We start from the raw sequence: 26,265 nt of genomic DNA, 5'->3' as shown, positions 1-26,265 counted from the left end.
GAAACACATTTCTGTTGTTTAGAAGCCACACAGTCTATGATGCTTTGTTAGAGCAGCCCAATTAGACTAAGACGGTGAAATTGAATTTCCCTGGCTGTACACTTACCATTAATGTGCTAAGGCAAGCGTCATTTGTATAATTTAAACTAAAAGAATAATACGGAAGTAATTAAAGTGGAATAATATATTGAAAATAAAGTAGCTCATTTAGAAAGCCAGTGAAATTAAAAGGAGAAGCAACAAAGCTAGGAATTACTTTATTCTTCATTCCATTGATAAGAACTCTGCCCATGACCAAGGGCAAGTAGGTGGTTTAATCGGTGAAGTAAGGCAACCGCTTTGAATTCATTTAAAACGATTTTGCTCCATAATCTGTAAAAGAAAAATAAGAAAGCACATAATAAAAATGACAGCCTGATACACCAAAATGACCCCTTTTATCTCAAGACCTTGAGGCATTTTGCAAACGACAATTATCTCTTACATCATCCCCTCTGAGGTAAGAATTATTTTCCCCATTATAACTGAGCCTCCATAAAATTATTCCTTCCCTGGGTCCCAAGTCATGGCTGCTCTTTGAATCCCTCATCTCCTGAGAAATGTCTAAGTTAGCGCATAAATCACATTGTTAAAGAAAACTTTAAATCAGGGCAAAAAGTTATATTTGAGCTATCAAGAGACTAAGGTACTTAGGGATTTCAGATTTCAGTAAAACTTCCGCAGTGGGCATCCCTGGTGGCTCAGGGCTTCCCTAGTGGCTCAGCTGGTAAAGAACCCACCTGCCAGTGCGGGAGACAAGAGACGTAGGTTCGATCCCTGGGTTGGGAAGATCCCCTGGAGAAGGAAATGGCAACCAACTCTCTTATTCTTGTCTGGAAAATTCCACAGACAGAGGAGCCTGGCAGGCTACAGTCCAAAGGAACACAAAGAGTGGGACATGATGGAGTGCGTGTGGATGTGCACACACGTACACACACACACTCACACACACAGTGATGAGTGGAAATGGGAATAGGTTGGGAGAATTTTAACGCAAAAGTCTGCTCAGTTCTACTTCATATTTTGATGACATTTTCAATATTTGGAAGGCCTTGGAGATGAATTGACTTCAAAACACATCCTGAAGTTGTAGGTGATCTGGAGCCAAAATAAAGAATATCTAACCAAGAATACATCCTTAGAGGAATGATAATAAAATCCTAGGCTGGGAGAATGTTCCATTTTATTGCCCAGATCCATAGAAATTCACCATAGTAGATCAGACTTTTAATATCTGGTCACAACAGGACATCATTCTTAATGATCCCCAGCTGCAGAGAGTATGTACTTGGAATTTTCATCCCTACCTTTGTGTTATTAGGGAGCCTACGTTTTAGATTTACAGTATTTTTAAACTTCTATTTGCAAGGAATTACAAGCATCAAGAAAAAAAAATTACCAAGATAGTATAAAAACACTCCATAATGCCCTTCACCTAGATTCACCAATTGTTAATGTCTTGCCCTATTTACTTTGTCATTTGTCATATATAGAATATTTTTCCCAAACCATCTGCAGTTATGTTGCATTCATTATACCACCTTAAGTTCTTTACTGTGTCTTCCTAAGAATAAGAACATTCTCTTACATAACTGCACTATAGTTACCCACTTCAGGTAATTAAACATTAATCAATATTTCTATTCAATCTGTTTTTGGAACAAAATTCCAATTTTGTTGACTGATCCAATAAGGATCTTTATTGTATTTTTCTTCTACAGTACAGGATTCAGACCAAGATTACTTATTACATTCTGTTACTATGTCTCCTTTAATTTTGATCAATTCTTCACGTTTTTTTTTTTTCCATAACAGTGACATTTTTGAAGAACATAGGTCCCTTTTTAAATATATTACATAGAAAAAATTTTTGGAGAAATTTAGGTTTAATGATGGTGGTTTTAATTTTTCAGCTAACAAATTTTTAAAAATTGAAGTATAGTTGATTTACAGTTCTGTGTTAGTTTCATATGTATGACACTGTGATTCAGTGTTATATATACATACATACACATATATACACACATATAACATATATGTATAGGTTATATATATAACATATATACATTATATATATAACCTATACATACATGTTTATATCTAACGTATATGTGTATGTGTATATATATATATATATATCCTGGAGGCAGAAATGGCAACCCACTCCAGTATTACTGCCTGGAGAATTCCATGGACAGAGGAGGGTGGCAGGCTACAATCCATAGGGTTGCAAAGAGTTGGACATGACTGAAGCAACTTAACATTCATGCATATATATATATATATACACACACCATACTGTGATTGTTATATATATAAATACATGTGATTCCGTTTTACATATATATATACTTTTTCAAATTCTTTTCCCTTATAGGTTATCACAAAATATTAAGTATAGTTCCCTGTGCTATACAGTAGATCTTGTTTGGTTATCTATTATGTATATATACACAGATAATAGATATATATGTATGTAAAGTAATGTGTGTGTATTAATCCTAACCATTAATTTATTCCTGCTGAACAACTTTTGATGGTAACTGCAAGGAGAGACAGGAATTGCATAGCTTCTAATTCAGTCCTATCAGTGAAATTCATAAAAATGCATTCACATGTAATGTGCTAAAGGAGTGCCTGGCACATGGTTACTAGGAAATAAATGTCCTCAAGGGTAGCTTTCTTCCCCTCTCCAAACATGTATGTTCTGTGTGACGAGGGTTATATATGAGTCTTGTTGGTAATTTCATCCTAATTATCTAAGATCATAGGTTGATACTGAATAGACCCAATAAAAAGTTTGCTTGCTGAATGAATGACTCCTGCAGCAATGAGGTGTTAACTAGTACCATCTTTTTCTTTAAAATTTCAGTCGCCTAACAAGTGACAAGGCACAAAGTAATTGAGCAGGTATTGAAAGCCTTCACCTTCCCGGGAAAATGGGTTTCCCAGCAGGTGTCAAGCATATTCCTACAAAAGAATATTTTGTTTACTCCCCAAATGCTTAAAATCCACTGAAAAGATTGTGTTCTGTTATCTTTAACAGCCATTGTACATAATTTTCTTCTCTTCTTTGTTCATTCCTTCTCTCCACATGTTAGGCTACCTACCAAAAACTCATTAACTCAAATTCTGATAAACTGAAACCTGCGGAGTTTTTGAAATATTCTCTGCTGTCTGAACATGCTAAACAAGTTTTAAAAATAAACAGTGTAAGGGTGCCCATTTAGTTTACTTAAGGAAATCAGTAGTGCTTTGCTGAGGTACTGTTTATGTACAAGTGATGGGTTAATTGCAAAGAGCTCTATACTATTATTTAGTTAGCAAATAGTTCGAGTCCTGTGGGTCCGTACTACGCTGAGTCTGTACTAGGCAAATTAAGCCGATCAGGTAACTTCACCAAGAAAAAATTTGAAGAATTTAAGTATATGCTATTTGAAGGAAATCAACAATGTAGTCCTTGTGGGAAAAGTAGAACTTTGGCCTTTTCCCCCACTTATTTTAGAGTTGTTTTTATTTTGAAATACGAGGTTGGGTGTGGAGAGTAGCCATTGTAATGTCTTCGGTCTTTAGAGCCTCTTAAAGTACAAACTGCAGCCCTAAGTCCTTTAAAAAGAATAAAATGGCATTTCATTTAAATATATTCTTTTCATCATTTTAGAGAAAGCTTCCTTCACATTAAGATAATGAGCTTTTCCACAAAATATGATGGTGAGACACTTTGAATTACCCAACTCAGAGCAAATTTTAAGCAATTAGAACAGCTCCTAAGAAAAAAGGAATCACCTGATAGAAAACACATTATTTGTGTCTAGAGAGAATTACAATGAAGATTTCAGAGTAGCATTATTTTCTAATTTTTCTTTGTTTATCTCCGGTCAGCTACGGATTGCATTCTTTCTTCATAGATTAAGTGCCCTTCTGAATATTTAATGGCTCACTCAGAGTTGTTTTTTTAATTTCTTTAAAGATGTTTTTGATCTTTTTACTGGGAGCTACAGGAGATAAGTTGTGGGAAGAGTCTGTTAGGCATATGAAAGGAATTGTATTCACTTTAAAGAAAGAATAATGAAACAATCCATCTACTCATATTTTAAATGCTCCTTTTATATCCATGACTTAGACCGTTCATAAGCATGATTGGTTTCATTTAAGTTATATGCATATTCTCCTAATTATGCTTCTCAAAAATTATGGGGAAAAAAAAACAAGGCATAAACCTCCTTTTGCACTTTACTTCATAAACTGATAAATGACTATTGCAGAATAAACACGTGCTAGTTTGTAATAACTGGGGTGAGATTGTCTAAACTGGTTGGCTGGTGGACAGGCCAAGTGGTCACAGTCATGGAACCTAGATTTACTTAGCAGTTGTTATTTGTAGGTGCCAAGGAAAGCCCTTCACCTTCACCTAATCCTCACCTGAAACCTCAGAGGCAGTGACTGCTATCAGTTTTGCAGATGAAGACAATGAGGTTAGGAAACACTATGCAGGAGCAAAAGTCCCAGGGTTAATGATCCCATTCAGTCTGACTCCAGAGACTACACTTTGTTTTGGGTAGATCTCACTGGCACTTGTCACTGGGGAAATTAGAAGACTGTTGAGTAGATTCAACAAGCTAGAGGAAGAACTGTTGCAGGAGTCCAGGTAGAAGATGATGGGAGCTGGGACGAAAAAAAAAAAACCTTTTTTTAATTAATTTTTTCTTTCTTTTAACCTGTTCCTCCCATCCTTCACCTGCCACATCTGGCAACCACCAATCAGCTCTTCTCTATATCTATCATCTTGGTTTTTTGTTTTTAGATTCCCCATGTAAGTAAGATCATGTAGTATTCACTTAGCGTAATACCCTCAAAGTCCATTTACGTTGTTGTAAATGGCCAGATTTAATTCTCTTTTATGGCAGAATAATGTTCCACTGTATGTGTGTGTGTCTGTGTGTGCAAAACATGGAGGCTCATATTTTTCTTTTCAAATTAGTGTTTTTGAGGTCTTTAGATAAATATCCAGAAGTAGAATTTCTGGATCACATTACGGCTGCATTTTTAATTTTTTGAGCAACCCCCATGTTGTTTTCCATGTGTGTGGAGGTCACTCAGTTGTGTCTGACTCTTTGCAATCCCATGGACTGTAGCCTGCCAGGCTCCTGTGTCCATTAAATGCTCCAGGCCAGAATACTGGAGTGGATAGCCATTCCCTTCTCCAGGGGATCTTCCCAGCTCAGGGATCGAAACCAGGTCTCCTGCATTGCAGGCTGATTCTTTACCATCTGAGCTACCAGGGAAGCCCAAGAATACTCGAGTGGGTAGCCTATCCCTTCTCCAGTGGATTTTCCTGATCCAGGAATCGAACTGAGGTCTCCTGAATTACAAGTGGATTCTTTAGCAGCTAGGCTACCTGGAAAGCCCACTGTTTTCCATAGTGGCTATACTAATACACATTCTCTCCAGTACTTCTCCACATCCTTGCCAACACTTGCTATTTCTTGTCTTTTGATAATAGGCCTACTTACAGGTGTGAGGGGACATCTCATTGTGGTTTTGATTTGCATATCCCTTATGATTAGTGACATGGAGTATCTTTGAGTACACCTATTGGCTATTTGTAAGTCTTCTTTGGAAAAATATCTATTCAGCATATCTGAAATTGAAAGATGCTTACTCCTTGGAAGGAAAGTTATGACCTAGACAGCATATCGAAAAGCAGAGACATTACTTTGCCAACAAAGGTCCATCTAGTCAAGGCTATGGTTTTTCCAGTGGTCATGTACGGATATGAGAGTTGGACTATAAAGAAAGCTAAGCACTGAAGAATTGCTGCTTTTGAACTGTGGTGTTGGAGAAGACTCTTGAGAGTCCCTTGGACTGCAAGGAGATCCAACCAGTCCATCCTAAAGGAGATCAGTCCTGGGTGTTCATTGGAAGGACTGATGTTGAAGCTGAAACTCCAATACTTTGGCCACCTGACGCGAAGAACTGACTCATTTGAAAAGACCCTGATGCTGGGAAAGATTGAGGGCAGGAGGAAAAGGGGACGACAGAGGATGAGATGGCTGGATGGCATCACCGACTCAATGGACATGAGTCTGGGTAAACTCCAGGAGTTGGTGATGGACAGGGAGGCCTGGTGTGCTGCAGTTATGGGGTCACAAAGAGTTAGACATGACTGAGCAACTGAACTGAACTGAACCTATTTTTTAATTGAATTTTTTTGATTTTTGGCTATTGACTTCCATCTGGCTATTATTAAAGTTAAATCCTTTTAACTTTAAATCCATTTATAATAAACCAGTAACCTAGTAAATAAATGTTTCTGAGTTCTACGAGCTGCTCTAGCAAATTAAGGGAGGAGGCTGTGGGAACCTTCAGTCTATAGCTAGTTGGTCAGATGCACAGCTGACAACCTGGACTTGCATTTGGCATCATGAATTAGAATCATCAGAACCTCCAGTCTCTAGCCAGCTGGTCACAAGCACAGGAGATAACTGAAGTGGGACAGCAGAGAGCAGATGGGGCACTCCTGTGGGACTGAACCCTGACTCTGAAACCTGACGCTATATCTGGGTATGCAGTGTCAGAATTGAGTTGAATCATAGGACGCCACCTGGTGTCCTGAAAATTGCTTGTTGATATGGGAAGGAGCCCTACCCCTACACACACTCATACACTGGAATTGAGTCCAGGAACCTCAAAATACATGGCTAAGACAGGTGGTGGAGAAGGAGCTCTGGAGAAGATCTATGAAACTCTCATTTATCTGACTCCTTGTTTTTGTTGTTCAGTCACTCAGTCGTGTTCGACTGTTTGTGACCCCATGGACTACAGCATGCCAGGCCTCCCTTTCTTTCAACATCTCCCGGAGTATGCACAAACTCATGTCCACTGAATCAATGACGCCATCCAACCATCTCATCCTCTGTCATCCCCTTCTTCTCCCACCTTCAATCTTTCCCAGCATCAGGGTTTTTTCAAATGAGTCAGCTCTTCCCATCAGGTGGCCAAAGTATTGGAGCTTCCTCTTCAGCATCAGTCCTTCCAATGAATATTCAGGGTTGATTTCCTTTAGGATTGATTGGTTTGATCTCCTTGCAGTCCAAAGGACTCTCAAGAGTCTTCTCCAACACCAAAACTCAAAAGCATTAATTCTTCACTCTCAGCCTTCTTTATGGGCCAACTCTCACATCTGTACATGACTACTGGAAAAACCATAGCTTTCACTAAATCTTCTCCAGGGAATCTTCCCAACCCAGGGATTGAACCCACATCTCCTGCACTGCAGGCAGATTCTTTACCATTTGAGCCACCAGGGACGCCCCTACTCCTTGTTAGAGGAAAGCCAATTAGAATGAGTGGAGGTCAGAATGGTGACATATTTTAAAGGAAACAGTTTCACTATTTCCAAGAAATAGAACCAGGTTATAAAATTATTCCTTCATCTTCCCTCGAGTACTTGCTTAATAAAGAATTAGAAATGATTTGCCATTCAGAAATCAGCTGGACGGCCAATGGTGCTTCTCAAGTGTTTGAAGGTGATTAAAAGCAGTTTGCTTTTGTAAGGTGTTTAAATATTCCCTCTGGAAATCTTGTTAAACTCTTCATTTGCTTCCCTTTTCTTTAAAAAGAGGGAAAACATAAACTCTGTTAAGAGTTGAGCCTTTCTGTGCCCCAATTAATGAAGCTTTACTCAATTAAGAAATATTGACTGGCTGCATTAGCCTGCGTCTTCCTCTGGGGTCAACAGAGGTACCTTTCACCAGGCATTTAAACCTTAGCTGATGTTAGTGACTATTTTAATGACCACTCCAGTTAGCATTTTGCATTCTGCCAAATAGACTAATGGGGTGACCGTGGGGATAAGGGACAAAGTCTCATGGCCTCCTTTGCCTGGAAACAGACCCCAGATCATGGAACTCTGCTGTGGTGGAGGTATTTCCTCTGGTGTGTTGAATACCTTCACACACCAGACTTCCACATACACTGTCTCCTTTAGTCCCCGCAACCAGCAGACATTGATTATATTTCAGCTTTCCCTTTTGCAGATGATAGAACCCAAATCTTAAACCTGTATATCCAGCTATCTGTTGGCCATCTTCACCTGTACCTTCCCTGAGTAAAAGCCCAAACACTATTTTTTTTTTTATAACCTCCTTTTTTGTTTTTGGGGTTTTTTTTTTGAGGAGGTCAGGAATCAATTCATCCATCAACAATTAGAAATCTTGACTCTTTTTTGATTCTTCCTTCTCGCTCTGTTTTTAAACCTTGCATAATCTAACAATTGCCAGCTCTTAATGGCTTCATTCCTACATATTTCTGTACAGTTGACCCTTGAACAACACAGGTTTGAACCGCATGTTTCTACTTATATGGGGATATTTCTCAATAGTAAATAATATAGCAGTACATGGTCCTCTGTTGGTTGAATCAATGGCTGCAGAAGAAGCATAGACATGGAGGCCCAACTGTAAATTATACGTGGATTAACACCAGCGTTGATCAAGCCTAATGGCTGCTTCCAACAAGAACAACAGTTTTCCTCTCCCTGCATCTATGGTCACCCATCCAAAGACTTCTTCCTCTTGTACAACTGAATCTCCCTCTCCTTTCGTCTTACAAGGATACTGTGATAACACTAAGAACTCACCCAGATAACCTCCCTCTCTCAAGGTCCCTAATCACATCTGCAAAGTCCTTTGCCATGTCAGATGAGGGATGAGGACATGGACATCTTGAGGGGCTAAGCCCCCCACATCCTTGCCTTGCTCACCTTTTCCTCACTTCTCACCTCCTCACTGGTCTCCCTGTCTTTAGTGTAACCCATCCTCCCTTTCTGCCACCTGTGAGCAGTGGTTCCCCAACACAGATCTGTTAACTGAACCCCGGGGGACAGTAAACAGGACAGATGCCTGGGTTCTACCTCTAGAGATTCTGAGTCAGAAAGTCCAGTGGATCTGTATTTTTTAAATCCACCAGAATACTGGTTTAAATAAGTAAATGAGCAAACAAAACTTAATACTTGGATGACAATTCCAAAATTTCAACATAGGGGTAAGTCAGAAGTTCGTTTTGAGGAACAATCTCATAGGGGACTTAACTGAGACTGTGTTTGCATAGCAAACATGTTATGTTTACATTGATTGCATGTTACTGATCAATGAAAATAGCAAGGTTTTCTAAAGATGGTCTTCTGCAGATATTACATTACTTTAAAAAATTGTTTTAGTTAGATGTAACTTTCTGGAGGTGATGGGGTAGAGGAGTGATTTTTTAATCCTTCCTTCCTCCTGCCACACTTTATCACCTACTGTTTCTCGAGGTCACTGATACCCAGGGAGTTTGGGAATCTCTGATGCTGATCTCAAACTTCTCAAGGACAAGTATTTCAGTCTCCACCTCCTAGAATTCCAATACTCAGTGAGCATTCAATTACTATGCTAAGTGCACAATTCTTCAAATTAATGGAATTTGCTAGTACAAAATCCAAGTACAAAAGCATTTGTTAAGTTTTTACTGAAGGACAACCTACTTTGATGAGGAACTGAGGCGGAGGATTAAAGGAGAACCATAAACACCCAGGCTTTCAGAGGTCTAGGTGAGCATTTTCTGTTGAAGAGTGTTACCAAGGCTGGTTGGTGGTGATGCATTTCGAGAGTGGATCCAAACACTTGTGGGAAGTGAAAAGCCAAGCAGATGTGTGTTATGTGTATCTGTCCAGATATGGAGTATACAGATTATACCTAGCACGTAGCAATTCTAATGGGCCCCCAGGCACTGTTCTGATCACTGTATATGTGTCAGCATGCTTCACCTCATGTAATTTGTATCATCTCATTTAATTTTCAGAAGACTTTAATAACTCACACACATATACACACCAAAAAAACCAACATTTAAGAATAGTGAATCAGTGTGGTTAAATACCTTGGCCACGGTCACACAGCTAGGGAGTGGGTCATTAAATGCAAGCACCCTGGTTGCAGAGGTTTTACCCTCCACACTGCACTGCCCAGAGATGTCAGCTGTGTCACCAGGCATAGTACAAGAGAGACAGAAGAACAGGCCCTAAGTGCATGGTCTAGTTAGGTAGAAAGGATACAAACACAAAAACATTCTGATGCTATGACAAATAATTCAATACAAATAGACCTGCACCCTGAAGTCTTAAGGAGGGGAAGTGATTTGTCCAAGATCAAACCAGTAAATAGCACAGTTGAGAATAGAATCCACGTGTATCTGAGACCAAATCCAGGTACTTTAACATGGAATGAGGCTATCTAAAGCAGGAGCCAAGGGAAGGTACAGCAAGGGCATTTTATTTAATCTCAGGCTAAAAAAGCCCTGGCTTTATTATTATTAAAATTTTTTTGTTGTACAATTTGGTGATTTTCATTCAATTGACTGAGTTGTATAACTATCATAAAAATACAATATTTATAACATTCTCATCACCCCTATAAGCTCCCTCATTCCCATGTACAGTTAATTTCTGTTTCTATCTCTAGTCACAAGCAACCTGTTGAGTACTTCCTATAGATTTTCTTTTTTCTGGAGATTTCATACAAGGGGAATCACACAATATGTGATCTTTTGTATTGACTGCTTTCATTTAGCATAAAGGTTTTTCAGTTAATCAGTGTTGTAGCATATATCAGTACTTTTTGCAGCTAAATAATATTTCGATCTGTGGATATATCATTTTTGTTTATCCATTTTATCCATTTGCCAGTTGACAAATCTTTGGATGTTTCCCAGTTTGGGGCTCTTAAGAATAATGTCACTACGAACAATCATGCACAAGTTTTTGTGCAGATGTTTTCATTTCTCTTGGGCACATGCCTAAAAATAGAATTGCTCAGTTGTTGTGGTAATTTTGTTTACTTTTGAGTATGTTTAATTTTTAAGAAACTAAGTCCTGACATTTAAGCAAAGATATGAAAATGAAAAAAGAAACAGCCAAGGAAAAAGGAGGGGACAGTGTTCTAGGCAGTGGGTAAAACACCAGTTTCTTTATTCCTGATGGGATACCTATAAAGTAATAACTATTGTATTTTGCATCTTAAACCCAAGGCAAAATAGTGTTATCGAAGAAAAACTGTCAGTTTCTTGAAGGTGATAAATGAGCCTACATCACAGTAAGGTTGCATTTTCTCAGTTTGTTTTGAACTATTCTGTGAGAAATCATTTAAAAAAGAAGAAGAAGAAAGAAAGAAAAACCCCAAACCAAAGCAAGGAACAAACACCCTAAAAAGGCAAGCCAACAAAAAACCAAAATGCTGGCCATGATAATCTGACAAGAGAAAGGCGCAAGTCAAAAGAAAGAATCTGTACTACTCCTTAGAGTCTGTGTTTTTCTATGTTTCAGTGAGTTAATCTCTTCGCATGCATAGCAATAATATTTGCACAGTCTGAAAGCCACAGCTCTGTTTGTACTTCTTCCCAGAAGATAAATGGTGTTTAGCAAAATGCAGGAAAATAATCATACCCAAGCCATCTTTCTCCAATATGCTTTCTTCCTGTTTGTCAGATTTAGCCAAAGTTGTTTTGTGTGCCTGTGTGTGTTCCCTCTTCGTGTGCTTTTCTGTTCAAGACAGAGCACATATTCTGGGCCCTGGCAGTTGTGCACACAATACATTGGTTAATCCAAGGTGACCTGCAGGTTTCAACTCTGTTTGCGAAGGCAGCTGCTGTACAACCAGGGAGGTAATTAGTACACTACAAACCATGGCCATAAAGTTGGAGAGCTGATTTCTAAAAGGCCCAAAGAGAGTTTTTACTTCTTAGCTTATGACCAGAAGTTCATGGCACATTAAGTTTTCCATTTGAAAGCTAAGAGAATCCCTTGCCACAGCTTCTAACTTCTCAAAGTGATTGGAGAGAGAAAATGTCAGGATTTCTCTTGATGAGAAAAGTACTCTTCAAGTAGAGTGATAGAATGCCAGCTTTGTCTCTGTACTTTAAGACTGAATAGGAAGCAGAGACTGGAGTTATATCTGGACATCTGCACAGAGGTCAGTAACGGCCTTTGCTTTTTCGTCATCTACTTACAATTCGTGTCCCTGACTTCTGGATATGGCCCATTCATTTTCCTGTGTGAGATTCTCAAGTTCACGTACTTTGCTTGTTCTGAGACCATCACTGTGCCCTGGGGGTAGACACGCGGTCCAGACATGACCATTTGGAACAGTGCATATACCTGGCCACAGTATTGGGTTCAAGAATGGGAATGTGACCCCCTAAGCTGGGCTGATGAGAAGTCTAGAACTTTGCTTAAACAGTCAGGAAAGAGGTGCCCTCTTTCCTTTGGATTATTAGGCTGGAAGAATTTAAGTCTAGAGGTGTTGACAAACAAATATCTTCACTAGTTTCAAGGAGCAATCCTATCTATAACAGGACAAAATAATAGCTGAGAGAGAGAAGTAGAACCCAGAGATGAGGGAAGACAGTGTCCATCTGTGCTAAAATCTATAGCTTCTAGACTAGTTTACTATTTGAACCAGTAATTTCCTTTGTGTGTGCTTGGATACAGGGAGGATTTTGTTACCTGCAATAGAAAAACAACAACGACGACGACAAAAAGCTCACCATTCTGATTCAGGGGCCGCCCAAAACTGTGTTTAGTACTAAAAGAAAGTGGACTTTCTCCATACCTTAAACCCAACTCTGAATCAACAAAGGAATTTGGGGAAAAGTCTCAGCATATGAATTTAGGTTCAGCTTCTCTTGTGACTCAGCTGGTAAAGATACCGCCTGCAATGTGGGAGACCTGGGTTTGATCTCTGGGTTGGGAAAATCCCCTGGAGAAGGGAAAAGCCACCCACTCCAGTATTCTGGCCTGGGGAATTCCATGGACTGTAAGTCCATGGGGTTGCAAAAAGTCGGACACAACTGAGCAACTTTCACTTTCACTTTCTACATAAGTGCCATACATAAAAATTTCCGCAAGTTAAACCAGAAAGAATCCCAGAAAGTTTGTGACCTAAAAAGGTGAAGTAACTGTCCCAGGGTTGTCTGTTGTGGTGTAACTAAAGGGCTGTGACGTTAGAGTCCTCCACTCTCTTTCACTATCTTTTAGTGAAACAAATTTCAAAATGTAAGATCTTGCATATATGTGGATTGTAACATCAACTTGGGCTTCCCAGGAGGCTAGTGGGTAAAGAATCCATCTGCTAATTCAGGACACGCTGGTTTGATCCCTGGGTCAGAAAGATCCCCCAGAGAAGGAAATAGCAACCCACTCCAGTTTTCTTGCCTGGGAAATCACATGGACAGAGAAGACTGGAGGGCTACACTACATGGGTTTACAAAGAGTTGGATGGAACTTAGTGACTAAACAATAACAGTATTAACTTATGGAGAGTGGTCAGCATTTTATAAATGAAATAGAATAGATAACATCAGAATACATCACATGTTAGAAGAGAAGAGTAAGTAGTATTTAGTGAAGTTTCGTTTAAGTTGTATATTTAAAAATATGTATATATCCAAGTATACATAGAAATCAATATAGTGAATCATTGAATCTGATATGAACTATGTGCTTCTACTATGGTTCTTAGAGTTTGAAAGCCTCTTGAATGCACGCTTGGCTTTCTTTTATAAGCATGTTTATATTTGAAAGGGACAGGGGGAGTATGTTTTTCATAACAGGAAAGGGTTCCTGGTCTCCCAAGCTAGCCTATTCTGGAGGGCAGAGATTCTAACAAAGGTTCAGAGCCTGGGTTGTGAACACAACAATTTCCCTGTTTGTCTTCCCCATCACTGAGCTACCAGCAACCAGAGCATTCTTTTGGAACGCTTTTGGAATTCTTTGGGGGATGAAAGTGCTGTATAAAATCAAGTCTGGTCTGTTTATGGATGTAATTCTCTGTGCCCAGAGATCAGGACGAGCGCTGCGGTCGGAGTTACACTGCATCTGATTCTCATTAACTGCCCATGATTTCTCCCCTGGATCCTGCGGCTCTGCCCTCTCTGAATTACTGTGCACATGGTTGGCTTCCGCAGATTGCTCAGCCCGGGTCATCTGCGATCCAGTCCGCCGTTCAGTTAGAACCGATGCTGCAATTTGAGTGGACCTATATCAGGAGTGCTCTCGACATGAAAATTCTGTCTAATGATTAAAGAAACTTCCTGAGCTCAATGCTGCTGACTTTACAGAGCTTATTACCAAACACTGTGGGGAAGGGGTAGATTAGATTTCTTTGGCCTGGAGACAGAAAATTGGACAATACATGTTTATTACCAAAACTGGGACAGCAATCAAGGCCTATCTCAACCCCTGTTTAGTACTGAAAGAGTGTTGCACACTTTTTTTTAAACTAATAATTACTTACATCAGTTCAGTTCACTTCAGTCACTCAGTCGTGTCGGAACCACAGCACACCAGGCATCCCCGTCCATCACCGATTCCCAGAGTCTACCCAAACTCATGTCCATTGAGTTGGTGACGCCATGCAACAATCTCATCCTCTGTTGTCCCCTTTTCCTCCTGCCCTCAATCTTTCCCAGCATCAGGATCTTTTCAAATGAGTCAGCTCTTTGCATCAGGTGGCCAAAATATTGGAGTTTCAGCTTCAACATCAGTCCTTCCAATGAACATCCAGGACTGATCTCCTTTAGGATGGACTAGTTGGATCTCCTTGCAGTCCAAGGGACTCTCAAGAGTCTTCTCCAACACCACAATTCAAAAGCATCAATTCTTCGGTGCTTAGCTTTCTTTATAGTCCAACTCTAACATCCATACGTGACTACTGGGAAAACCATAGGCTTGACTAGATGGACCTTTGTTGACAAAGTAATGTCTCTGCTTTTTAATGTGCTGTCTAGGTTGGTCATAACTTTCCTTCCAAGGAGTAAGCGTCTTTGAATTTCATGGCTGCAGTCACCATCTGCAGTGATTCTGAAGCCCCAAAAAATAAAGTCAGCCACTGTTTCCTGTTTCCCCACCTATTTGCCGCGAAGTGATGGGACTGGATGCCATGATCTTAGTTTTCTGAATGTTGAGCTTTAAGCTAACTTTTTCACTCTCCTCTTTCACTTTCATCAAGAGGCCCTTTAGTTCTTCTTCACTTTCTGCCATAAGGGTGGTGTCATCTGCATATCTGAGGCTACTGAAATTTCTCCCAGCAATCTTGATTCCAGCTTGTGCTTCTTTCAGCCCAATGTTTCTCATGATGTACTCTTCATCTAAGTTAAATAAGCACAGTGACAATATACAACCTCAACATACTCCTTTTCCTATTTGGAACCAGTCTGTTGTTCCATGTCCAGTTCTAACTGTTGCTTCCTGACCTGCATACAGGTTTCTCAAGAGGCAGGTCAGGTGTTCTGGTATTCCAACCTCTTTCAGAATTTTCCACAGTTTATTGTGATCCGCACAGTCAAATTACCTACATAGTGTTGCTATATACCATTCATGTTCCCAGTGCTAACTGCTATGTCATGCAGTCTTCCTATGGACTCTGTCAGGGTGGGTTCAGAGATGCTAAGGAACAGCTCTCACATTTCAGTGTTTAAAACTACAGGTGTTTACAAAACTACAGTGAGGTACCACCTCACCCTTGTCAGGATGACCATGATTAAAATGTTTACAAATAACAAAAGTTCCAGACAGTTTGAAAAAAAAAAGAACCCTCCTTTACTGTTGATGAGAATGTAAAGTGGTACAGCCATTGTGGAGAATAGTATGGAGGCTCCTCAGAACATTAAAATAGAGTTGCCATATGATCTAGTGATTCCACTCCTGGATGTAAATCTGAATAGTTCAGTTCACTCACTTGTGTCCAACTCTTTGTGACCCCATGGACTGCAGCACGCCAGGCCTCCCTGCCCATCACCAACTCTCGGAGTTTACTCAAACTCCTACAAATCAAAAAGAAAAATGCACCCCAATGTTCATATAAGCACTGTTCACAGTAGTCAAGACTTGGAAACAACCTAAATGTCAATCAACAGATAAATGGTTGAAGAAGATGTTGTTTACATATACAATGGAATATTACTCAGCTCTAAGAAAGAATGAAATGCCATTTGCAACAACATGGGTGAACCTAAAGAGAAATAATAGTGGAGTGAAATAGTCAGAAAGAGAAAAACAAATACCATATGATGTCACTTATGTGCGGAATTTAAACATATGACACAAATACGTGGAATCTAAACATAGACACAAATGAACCTATCTACCAAACAGAAACAGATTCACAGACATAGAGAACAGACTTGCAATTGACAAGTGGGAGGGGAGGCAAAGGAGGGATGGATTGCAAGTGTGGGTTATCAGATGCAAATCTGAAGCAACAAGGTCCTACTATATAGAATAGGAAACTATATTCAGTATCTTGGAATAAACCATAATAGAAAATAATTTTTTAAAGAATATGTATACAAATATATATATGTGAATCACTTTGCTGTACAGTAGAAATTAACACAACATTGTAAATCAACTATTGTTGCTGTTCAGTCACTCTGTCCTGTCTGACACTTTTTGACCCCATGGACTGCAGCACACCAGCCCTCCCTGTCCTTCACTATCTCCTTGAGTTTGCTCAAACTCTTGTCCATTGAGTCGGTGATGTCATCTAACCATCTCATGCTCTGTCCCCTTCTCCTCCTGCCTTCAATCTTTCCCAGGATCAGGGTCTTTTTCAATTATCTGATCTTCCCATCAAGTGGCCTAAGTATTGGAGCTTCAGCTTCAGCATCAGTCTTTCCAATGAATAATCGATTTCCTTTAGGATTGACTGGTTTAATCTCTTTGCTGTCCAAGGGACTCCCAAGAGTCTTCTCCAGAATCACAGTTTGAAAGCATCAATTGTTTGGAGCTCAGGCTTCTTTATGGTCCAACTCTCACATCTGTACATGACTACTGGAAAAACTGTAGCTTTGACTAGATGGACTTTTGCCGGCAAAATGATGTCTCTGCTTTTTAATACACTGTCTGCTACTGCTACTGCTACTGCTGCTAAGTCGCTTCAGTCGTGTCCGACTCTGTGCAACCCCATAGATGGCAGCCCACCAGGCTTCATCGTCCCTGGGATTCTCCAGGCAAGAACACTGGAGTGGGTTGCCATTTCCTTCTCCAATGCAGGAAAGTGAAAAGTGAAAGGGAAGTCGCTCAGTCGTGTCCGACTCTTTGCGACCCCATGGACTGCAGCCCACCAGGCTCCTCCGTCCATGGGATTTTCCAGGCAAGAGTGCTGGAGTGGGGTGCCATTGCCTTAGGCTTGTCAAAACTTTTCTTTCATGGAGCAAGCTCTTTTAATTTCATGGCTACAGTCAATGTCTGCAGTGATTTTGGAGCCCAAGAAAATGAAGTCTGTCACTACTTTCATTTTTTCCCCATCTACTTGCCATGAAGTAATGGGACCAGATGCCATGATCTTAGTTTTCTAAATGTTGAGTTTTACCCAGATTTTTCACTCTCCTCTTTCACCTTCATCAAGAGGCTCTTTAGTTCCTCTTTGCTTTCTGTTATAAGGGTGGTATCATCTGCCTATCTGAGGTTATTGATATTTCTCCCAGCAATCTTGATTCCAGTTTGTGCTCCAGCCAATCCGGCATTTCTCATGACGTACTCTGCACATAAGTTAAATAAGCAAGCTGACGATATCCAACCTTGACGTACTCCTTTCCCAATTTGGAAAAAATCCATTGTTCCATGTCCGATTCTAACGGTTGCTTCTTGACCTGTACACAGATTTCTCAGGAGGCAGATAAGGTGATCTGGTATTCCCATCTCTTGAAGAATTTTCCACAATTAGTTGTAATCCACACAGTCAAAGCTTTAGTGTAGTCAATGAAGCAGAAGTAGAATTTTTTCTGGAGTTCTCTTGGTTTTTCTATGATCCAACGGATGTTGACAATTTGATCTCTGGTTTCTCTGCCTTTTCTAAATCCAGCTTGTACATCTGGAAGTCTTCGGTTCACATACTGTTGAAGCCTAGCTTGAAGGACTTTGAGCATTATCTTGCTAACATGTGAAATGAGTGCAATTGTGTGGTAGTCTGAACATTCTTTGGCATTGTCCTTCTTTGGGCCTGGAATTAAAACTGACCTTTCCCAACTATACTTCCATAAAATAAAAACTGTATATGTATTTCTCCTTCACACTTAAGTTTTTCTGGGTCCTTGTGGGTATAAGTGGGAGGCTCCTCTCCACATCATCCTCTGTCTACCTTGGCTGCACCTGGAAAATTGCAGGCCCCTCTGACTAGGAAACAGAGGCTGGCAAATTGTGCAGCAGTACTTAAGACTTCTGCTCGAAGTAATACCTTCCTTCTGCTCACTTCTCATTGGCTAAAGCAGATTGTGTTCTTGCCTGGAGAATCCCAGGGACGAGGGAGCCTGGTGAGCTGCCGTCTATGGGGTTGCACAGAGTCGGACATGACTGAAGCAACTTAGTAGCAACAGCAGCAGCAGCAACCACTTCATGGGAAATAGATGGGGAAACAGTGGAAACAGTGTCAGACTTTATTTTGGGGGGCTCCAAAATCACTGCAGATGGTGACTCTAGCCATGAAATTAAAAGACGCTTACTCCTTGGAAGGAAAGTTATGACCAACCTAGATAACATGCCCAGTGCCTGCCCAGGGAGCAGTACCTGTACACACGGGAGCAGCTCTTTGACCGCATGTGTGCCATGCTGGGCGGCCACGTGGCTGAGCAGCTGTTCTTCTGGCGGGTCACCACGGGCGCCCAGGACGACCTGAGGAAGGTCACCCAGAGTGCCTATGCCCAGATCGTGCAGTTCGGGATGAGCGAGAAACTGGGCCAGGTGTCCTTCGATCTCCCGCGGCCAGGCGAGGCGCTGGTGGAGAAGCCTTTCAGCGAAGCCACGGCCCAGCTCACAGACGAGGAGGTGCGGCGGCTCATCGGCTCCGCGCATGCGTGCACCCCGGGCCTGCTCACGCGCTGCCGCGAGCAGGTGGACAAGGTGGGCAGGCGGCTGCTGGAGAAGGAGGTGCTGGAGCGGGCCGACATGGTGGAGCTGCTCGGGCCGCGGCCGTTTGCAGAGAATATCACCTACGAGGAGTTCATGGAGGGCACAGGCGGCCTGCAGGAGGACACGGCCCTTCCCGAGGGTCTGCAGGGCTGTCGTGGGGGGCCCGCTGCAGAAGAGCCCAGCCTGGCGCCTCCGCCTGGAGAGCAGCCTCTGGGACCCCCAGGAAGCAAATTAAAGCACATGTAACCCGAAGCAATGGCACCCCACTCCAGTACTCTTGCCTGGGAAATCCCACAGACGGAGGAGCCTGGTGGGCTGCAGTCCATGGGGTCGCTAAGAGTCGGACACGACTGAGCGACTTCATTTTCACTTTTCACTTTCACACATTGGAGAAGGAAATGGCAACCCACTCCAGTGTTCTTGCCCAGAGAATCCCAGGGACGGGGGAGCCTGGTGGGCTGCTGTCTATGGGGTCACAAAGAGTCGGACACGACTGAAGTGACTTAGCAGATAGCATATTGAAAAGCAGAGACATTACTTTGTCAACAAAGGCCCATCTAGTCAAGGCTGTGGTTTTTCCAGTAGTCATGTATGGATGTGAGAGTTGGACTGTGAAGAAAGCTGAGCGCCGAAGAATTGATGCTTTTGAACTGTGGTGTTGGAGAAGACTCTTGAGAGTCCCTTGGACTGCAAGGAGATCCAACCAGTGCATTCTAAAAGAGATTAGCCCTGGGTGTTCTTTGGAGGGAATGATGCTAAAGCTGAAACTCCAGGACTTTGGCCATGTCATGCGAAGAGTTGACTCATTGGAAAAGACTCTGATGCTGGGAGGGATTGGGGGCAGGAGGAGAAGGGGACGACAGAGGATGAGATGGCTGGATGGCATCACTGACTCGATGGACGTGAGTCTGAGTGAACTCCGGGAGTTGGTGATGGACAGGGAGGCCTGGCGTGCTGCGATTCATGGGGTTGCAAAGAGTCGGACAGGACTGAGCGACTGAACTGAACTGAACTGAACTGAAAGCAGATTGTAGGCCTCACCTAATTTGAAGAGAGCAAGAAAGTACTGCCCTACCCGTGTTTCTGGAAGGAAGAAAAACACATATTTATTGAACAAGGAAAATAACTTCTGCAACTGTTCTATGAAGAATGTGCTTTTACTACACCCATTTCTCATCCATTTTACAGATGAGAAAGCTGAAGCATAGAGAATTTGTGGAACCTGCATCAGGTCACAAAAACAGTAAACAGAGTAGAAGGACCAGGTTTTGCAAATAAAAATACAGGACACTTAGTTCAATTTGAATTTCAGACAAACAACAAATAATTTTTTAGTGTGTGTGTGCGTGTAAGTCACCTTCAGTCCCATCCGACTCTTTTCAACGCTATGGACTGTAGCCTTCCAGGCTCCTCTGTCCATGAGATTGCTCCAGGCAAGAATACCGGAGTGGGTTGCCGTGCCCTCCTCCAGGGGATCTTCCTGGGACAGATTTGAACCCACGTCTCTTGTATCTCCTGTATTGGCAAGTGAGTTCTTTACCACTAGCGCCACTGTGTAAATACAAATATCTCTGTATTTTTGCTAAATGGGCATTTGGTGTTTATCTAAGAATTAAACTTAACTGGCTGCCATGTATTTTATCTGGCAGCCTTAAAATGAAGTGGCCAGGATTTGAACCTAAGAATTTTGGCTCCAGAGATTATTTTTTGTTGTTATTTATCATGGAATTTTTTTTTTTTTTGCTTCAATGTCTATTTTTATTTTTTGGCCACTTCCCACTGCATTTGGGATCCTAGTTCCCCAGCTAGGATAGAACCCATGCCCCCTGCAGTGGAAGCGCTGGGAGTCCCAACCACTGGACCACCAGGGAAGCCCCTCCAGAGATGAATATTCTGTTTAGTACCATTCTCTTCCTGTGGTTTTGTTCCCCTTTCAATGTTAATTTAGTATTTACTCTTTAATAATATGAATAAGGCCATAAGCAAATTTGAACACTTCTCTAATAGGAAAGAAAAAGACACTCTGGAAACGTTTTCTCACTGGTAGTTTCTTGTACTGTTCTAGGAGGTGGGGATGGGACTCAGGAGGGGACAGAAGGTGGGGAAGGTAAGAAAATAGAGGAGAATGAGAATCTGTCTGCCTTCAGACCCATCTCATGATCTGCCCCCTAATCTTCTTAGCCAATGGGAGGGGAAATGTGGGGCAGATAATCCCCCAATTTTTCTATGATTTTAAAACGTGGCAAATTTCCCTTTTTTAATTATGAAGCTCTTAGGCTGACAATAAACTCAGTTGTCATTCCTGGTTCACAATAATTGGAGGATACAGGCTTGAGGAGTTGGATTTAACTGTGGTCGTCAGTGGGCATATGATTTATTTTTGTGGGTGGGTGTAAGTTTGGGGTTAGGTGGGTTAGGAAGCCAGCCTCAGACTCTAGATGTTTCAGATACTTTCCCACCCAGTGAAGAGTTGGTATGCAAATAATTGTTGATAATAATTAAGCCAGCCCAAGACTCCATGGGCTTCCCAAGTGGTGCTGGTGATAAAGAACCCTTCTGCCAATGCAGGAGACCCAGGAGATGCAGGTTTGATCCCTGGGTCAGGAAGATCTCCTGGAGAAGAGAATGGTAACCCACTCCAATATTCTTGCCTGGAGAATCCCATGGGCAGAGGAGGCGGTGGGCTAGAGTCTATGGGGTCACAAAGAGCTGGACATGACTGAAGCAACTAAGCACACAGCACATAAGACTCCACATTTTTCAGATACATTTTCACCAAGTTGATAGTTGATTTGCAAATAATTATTTAATTATTATTACTATTAATTATTAAACAGTAGCTGATTTATGATTAGCATTTGATAAACTTATTCATTGCCTGAAGCAGAATCTAGCATATAATGGAAATGAAATCTTTCTTGAATCAATGATTTAAAGTTGTTGCCTTTATTTGCCCTATTTTACAAATGAGGAATTAGAAGTTTAGAGGAGCGAAGTGACCACTAATTAAAGTCAGACCAATTTCTGAAGAGTTTTTGGTCTAGGCAAGAACTTTAATTTCAAGGCTGGTGTTCCAGAGCTGGTTATTACTGATACTACTCCCTTTAACTTGACTTGGCCTTCTAAGGCATGCAATTGCAGCCTTAGAAGACTATTAGGAGTAGAGTAAGGACAAACAAACAATTAGGAGGAGCTGGTATGCTTGAGCCCATGGATAAAAAGGTAACCCAGTACAGAAGATTAGCATTTCTTTACTGCTAAGTGTCCTCTTTCAAGTGTTAATCCCATGCAAGCAAAGCGAAGTGAAATGAAGTCACTCAGTTGTGTCCAACTCTTTGCGACCCCATGGACTGTAGCCTACCAGGCTCCTCAATCCATGGAATTCTCCAGGCAAGAATACTGGAGTGGGTTGCCATTTCCTTCTCCCAGGGATCTTCCCGACCCAGGGATCGAACCTGGGTCTCCCGCATTACAAGCAGATGCTTTACCGTCTGAGCCACCAGGGAAGCCCTTAATCACGTGCAAAGGGAGATAAAATCTTTCCCTAAGCTCTGTTTTTCGTTTTTTGGCTGCCCTGAGTCTTTATTTCCATGTATGGGCTCTTCACTGAGGCCCACAAGATTTCTCTAGTTGTGGCTTAGTGCCCTCTTGGCATGCAGGACCTTAGCTCTCAGACGGGGGATGGAACCCCTGTCCTCTGCGTTGCTAGGCGGATTCTTAACCACTGGACCACCAGGGAAGCCCCTAGGCTAGGTTTTAAAGCAAAACATTTCTTTTCGTTTAGTGATCCCACCAACTGAGCTATCTTTCTTTAAATCTTGTCCTGCAAGACACAATCTGAGTAGTTTTGTTCTAGAGATAGATGCTGTATGCAAAATCACCGTGGTCCTTTATTTTGCTGGCTGGCTTGTAGTTTGAAGAAACTACCTTCTCAGTGAGTCCTGTACAACTTTCAGATCTGACCAATGGAGATTCAGTATCTTATTGTGTGCCTTGATGCAGGGACCCAGGAAAAGGAAAGTAAATGCAAATCTAAAGAAGTTGTTTCTGATCAGGAAACTACTCTACACAGATATGTTCCTTAGGCTATTTAATACATTTTGGCTTGGCACTAGGGGTACATCAATAAGCAGGACACACATATCTCAAAAAATAGTGTAACAGAAGATAACACCTGGCATTAATTAATTTCCACTGGGAATACTATTATTTAGTTATTACTATTAATATATCCCAGATCCTGTCCTGTGTTCTTTATCATGATCATATTTTACATTCTTCAAAACAGGCTTATGGAATATTCTAACATTGTTGGTGGGTATACAGCTTGGTAAAGCCACGTTAGAAAACTAGCACTCTCTCCCAAGCTGAACACATGCATACCCTATGACCCAGCAATTCCACTCCTTAGTAAAAATATACCCAACACAGATGTGTACAGGTGCTTACCAAAAGATATCTTCTAGAATATGCATAGGAGCAATGTTAGTAATAGCCCCAAAAGAAGAAGTACCCCAATACCCATCAACTTTTAAATGAGTAAGTAAATTGTGTTATATTCACACTCGCAGCAATGCAAATGAACCATCTACAATTACATATAGAAGGATGAGTGTATTTCACAACTGTAATGTTGAATCCAGGAAACAAGACACAAGAGGCATACTGTATGATTCCATTTTTATAAAGATCAAAAATAGGTAAAACTCCTGTGTTATATATATGTCAGAGAGCAGCTACCCTTAGAGAAGGGTGTGGTAGGAGAATTCCAAGGCAGCCACATGATCCATACCAGTAGTATTACTCCCTAGCATAACCTCTGCCACTTTAATACAGTGGAACCTGTGATTTGATGGGATATAATTCCTGTGACTAAGATCTTAGTCACCCAGGAGATTGACCTGGGTAGCTTGAACTAACCAGGTGAGCTCTTGAAAGAGCATTTAAAGGTCAGAGATAGAAATTAGAGAGATCAGCTACTGCTAGACTGAAAGAAAGCAACAGGGTTAACTGGATGAAAGCCACATGGCAAGAACTGTGGGCAACCTGTAGGAGCTGAGACTGGTATCCTGCCAGCAACTAGCAAGAAAGAGGGGAACCTCAGTTATTGAGCCATAAGAAACTGAGTTCCAACAACAACATGAATGAGCTCAGGTCACAAATAAGACCCAAGCATTGTGTGACACCTTGATTCTCACCTCTGACCTGAGCAGAGGATCTAGCTAAGCCACACCCCGACTCCTGCCCTGTGGAAGCTGAGGTAATCAATGTATCTTGTTTTAAGGCACTAAACTGGATTTTTACATAGCAAAATAAAATTAACATAGATCATAGAGACTGGAAAGAGCTACTGAGCCACTGAAAGTATTCTGTTTTCTGATCAAAGTGATGGTTACACTTCTATGTGTGTGTATGTATATATAGGCTTCCCTGGTAGCTCAGTTGGTAAAGAATCTGCCTCCAATGCAGGAGACCCCGGTTTGATTCCTGGATCAGGAAGATCCACTGGAGAAGGGACAGGCTACCCACTTCAGTATTCTTGGGCTCCCCTGATGGCTCAGCTGGTAAAGATGCTACCTGCAGTGTAAGAGACCTGGGTTTGATCCCTGGGTTGGGAACATCCCCTGGAGAAGGGAACGGCTAAAAATATGCTGGCCTGGAGAATTCCGTGGACTGTATAGTTCATGGGGTCACAAAGAGTTGGACATGACTGAGCGACTTTCACTCACTCACTCATATATATGTAGGTTGTGCTTTGAGGCTTGCAAGATCTTAGTTCCCCAACCAGGAACTGAACCTGGGCCTCAGCAGTGAAAGCACCAAATCCTAACCACTGGATCTCCAGAGAATTTCCTACAGCAGTATATTGTTAAGTTGTGACGATTCATTGTGCTTTATACTTAGGATATATGCACTTTTCTATTTGTATTTTGTGTATGTGTTTTAAAATTTTATTTTATTTATTTATTTTGGTTCTGTTGGGTCTTAGTTGTGGCACGTGGGATCTTCATCGTGGCATCTTTTGTTGCAGTGGGTGGACTTAGTTGCCCTGCAGCATGTGGGATCCTAGTTCCTTGACCAGGACTTGCACCCACATCCCCTGCATTGGAAGACAGATTCTTAACCACTGGGCTGCCAAGGAAGTCCCTGTATTTTGTATATTGTTACAGAATAGCAAGATAATGTTATGAAAGAGTCATCAAATTATGGTACAGTCTTATGAAGTAAGTTATATATTATGATGTCTACAGTTGAGGAAGCCCAGAGACATACAAACCCAGGCCTACCTGGATACACTGTAGCCATTCTCTTTTGTTCATGATCAGGCAATGAAAATATCCCCATGGGATTGGTGTTACTGCAAAAAAGAGAACAGGATTACTCTTTAGAAGGAATCAGACCTTTGTGATGTCACTTCGATTATTCAGAGAAGCTTGAGATAGTTTCAGTCCTTCTCTCATGGTGCAGTTGAGTGATCTCTGCTAAGTGTGGCCTTTTCTTGCTATCTCCCTGCCCTTCCTTCCTCCAGGGGTTAGCAAAAATTGTAGCTCGTGAAGATTTTGGCTTTGACTCTGCCTGTCAACAATAGAGAATGAAAGTAGAGACAAGGATGAGAGGTTTCACCCAAGGTGTGTTAGTGCAGGGAAAGGCATTCCTGACAGCAGCAGTTTCTTCAAACAAATAACCCAGCACCAACTCTCTTTTAAACTGATACATAACTATACTCTAATAAAAATTTTAAAACCTGTTATACATATTTTCCTTTCTTATATTTTTTTTTCTTTTTGGCTGCACCCAGCAGCATGTGAGAACTTCATTACCCGGCTAGGGATTGAACCCAGGCCCTCTGCAGTGGAAACATAGAGGTTTAACCACTGGGCCGCAGCGCAAGTCCCCATATTTTCCTTTCTATTTAAATAAATATATATTGAAAGTGAAAGTGTTAGTTGCTCAGTCGTGTCTGACTCTTTGTGAACCCATGGACTGTAGCCCACCAGGCTCCTCCATCCCTGGGATTCTCCAAGCAAGAATACTGGAGTGGGTTGCCATGCCCTCCTCCAGGGCATCTTCCCAACCCAGGGACTGAACCCGGGTCTCCTGCATTGCAGGTGGATTCTTTATGGTCTGAGCCACCAGGGAAGTTGAAATAAATGAATATTACTGATATAATATGTAATAATAATATTTTAACAATAGAATTTTAACATAAACAACCTGTAAATTAAAGACTCTCCTTCTAAAAATAAACACCATTAACTCTTGAGCAGGTCTTTGTTTTATTTTGC

The 26,265-nt window shown here is 41.4% G+C and overlaps 1 long non-coding RNA gene across 1 annotated transcript; it reads right to left on the bottom strand.

Annotated features, from left to right (window-relative positions):
- Window positions 1-241: 241 nt before the first annotated feature.
- LOC147348287 (uncharacterized) lies at window positions 242-25,386 on the bottom strand. Its single transcript, XR_015151357.1, has 2 exons — window positions 25,267-25,386; window positions 242-372 (listed from the first exon to the last, which is right to left on the bottom strand). It is a non-coding gene; the product is annotated as an uncharacterized LOC147348287 (long non-coding RNA).
- Between the last annotated feature and the right edge of the window lie 879 nt (window positions 25,387-26,265).

Source organism: Bos grunniens, chromosome 22 (genome assembly GCF_055505025.1).
Source record: "Bos grunniens cultivar Pamir isolate PY7600 chromosome 22, Bosgru_T2T1.0, whole genome shotgun sequence".
NCBI classification, from domain to species: domain Eukaryota; kingdom Metazoa; phylum Chordata; class Mammalia; order Artiodactyla; family Bovidae; genus Bos; species Bos grunniens.
This window is presented reverse-complemented; position numbering and strand designations above follow the sequence as displayed.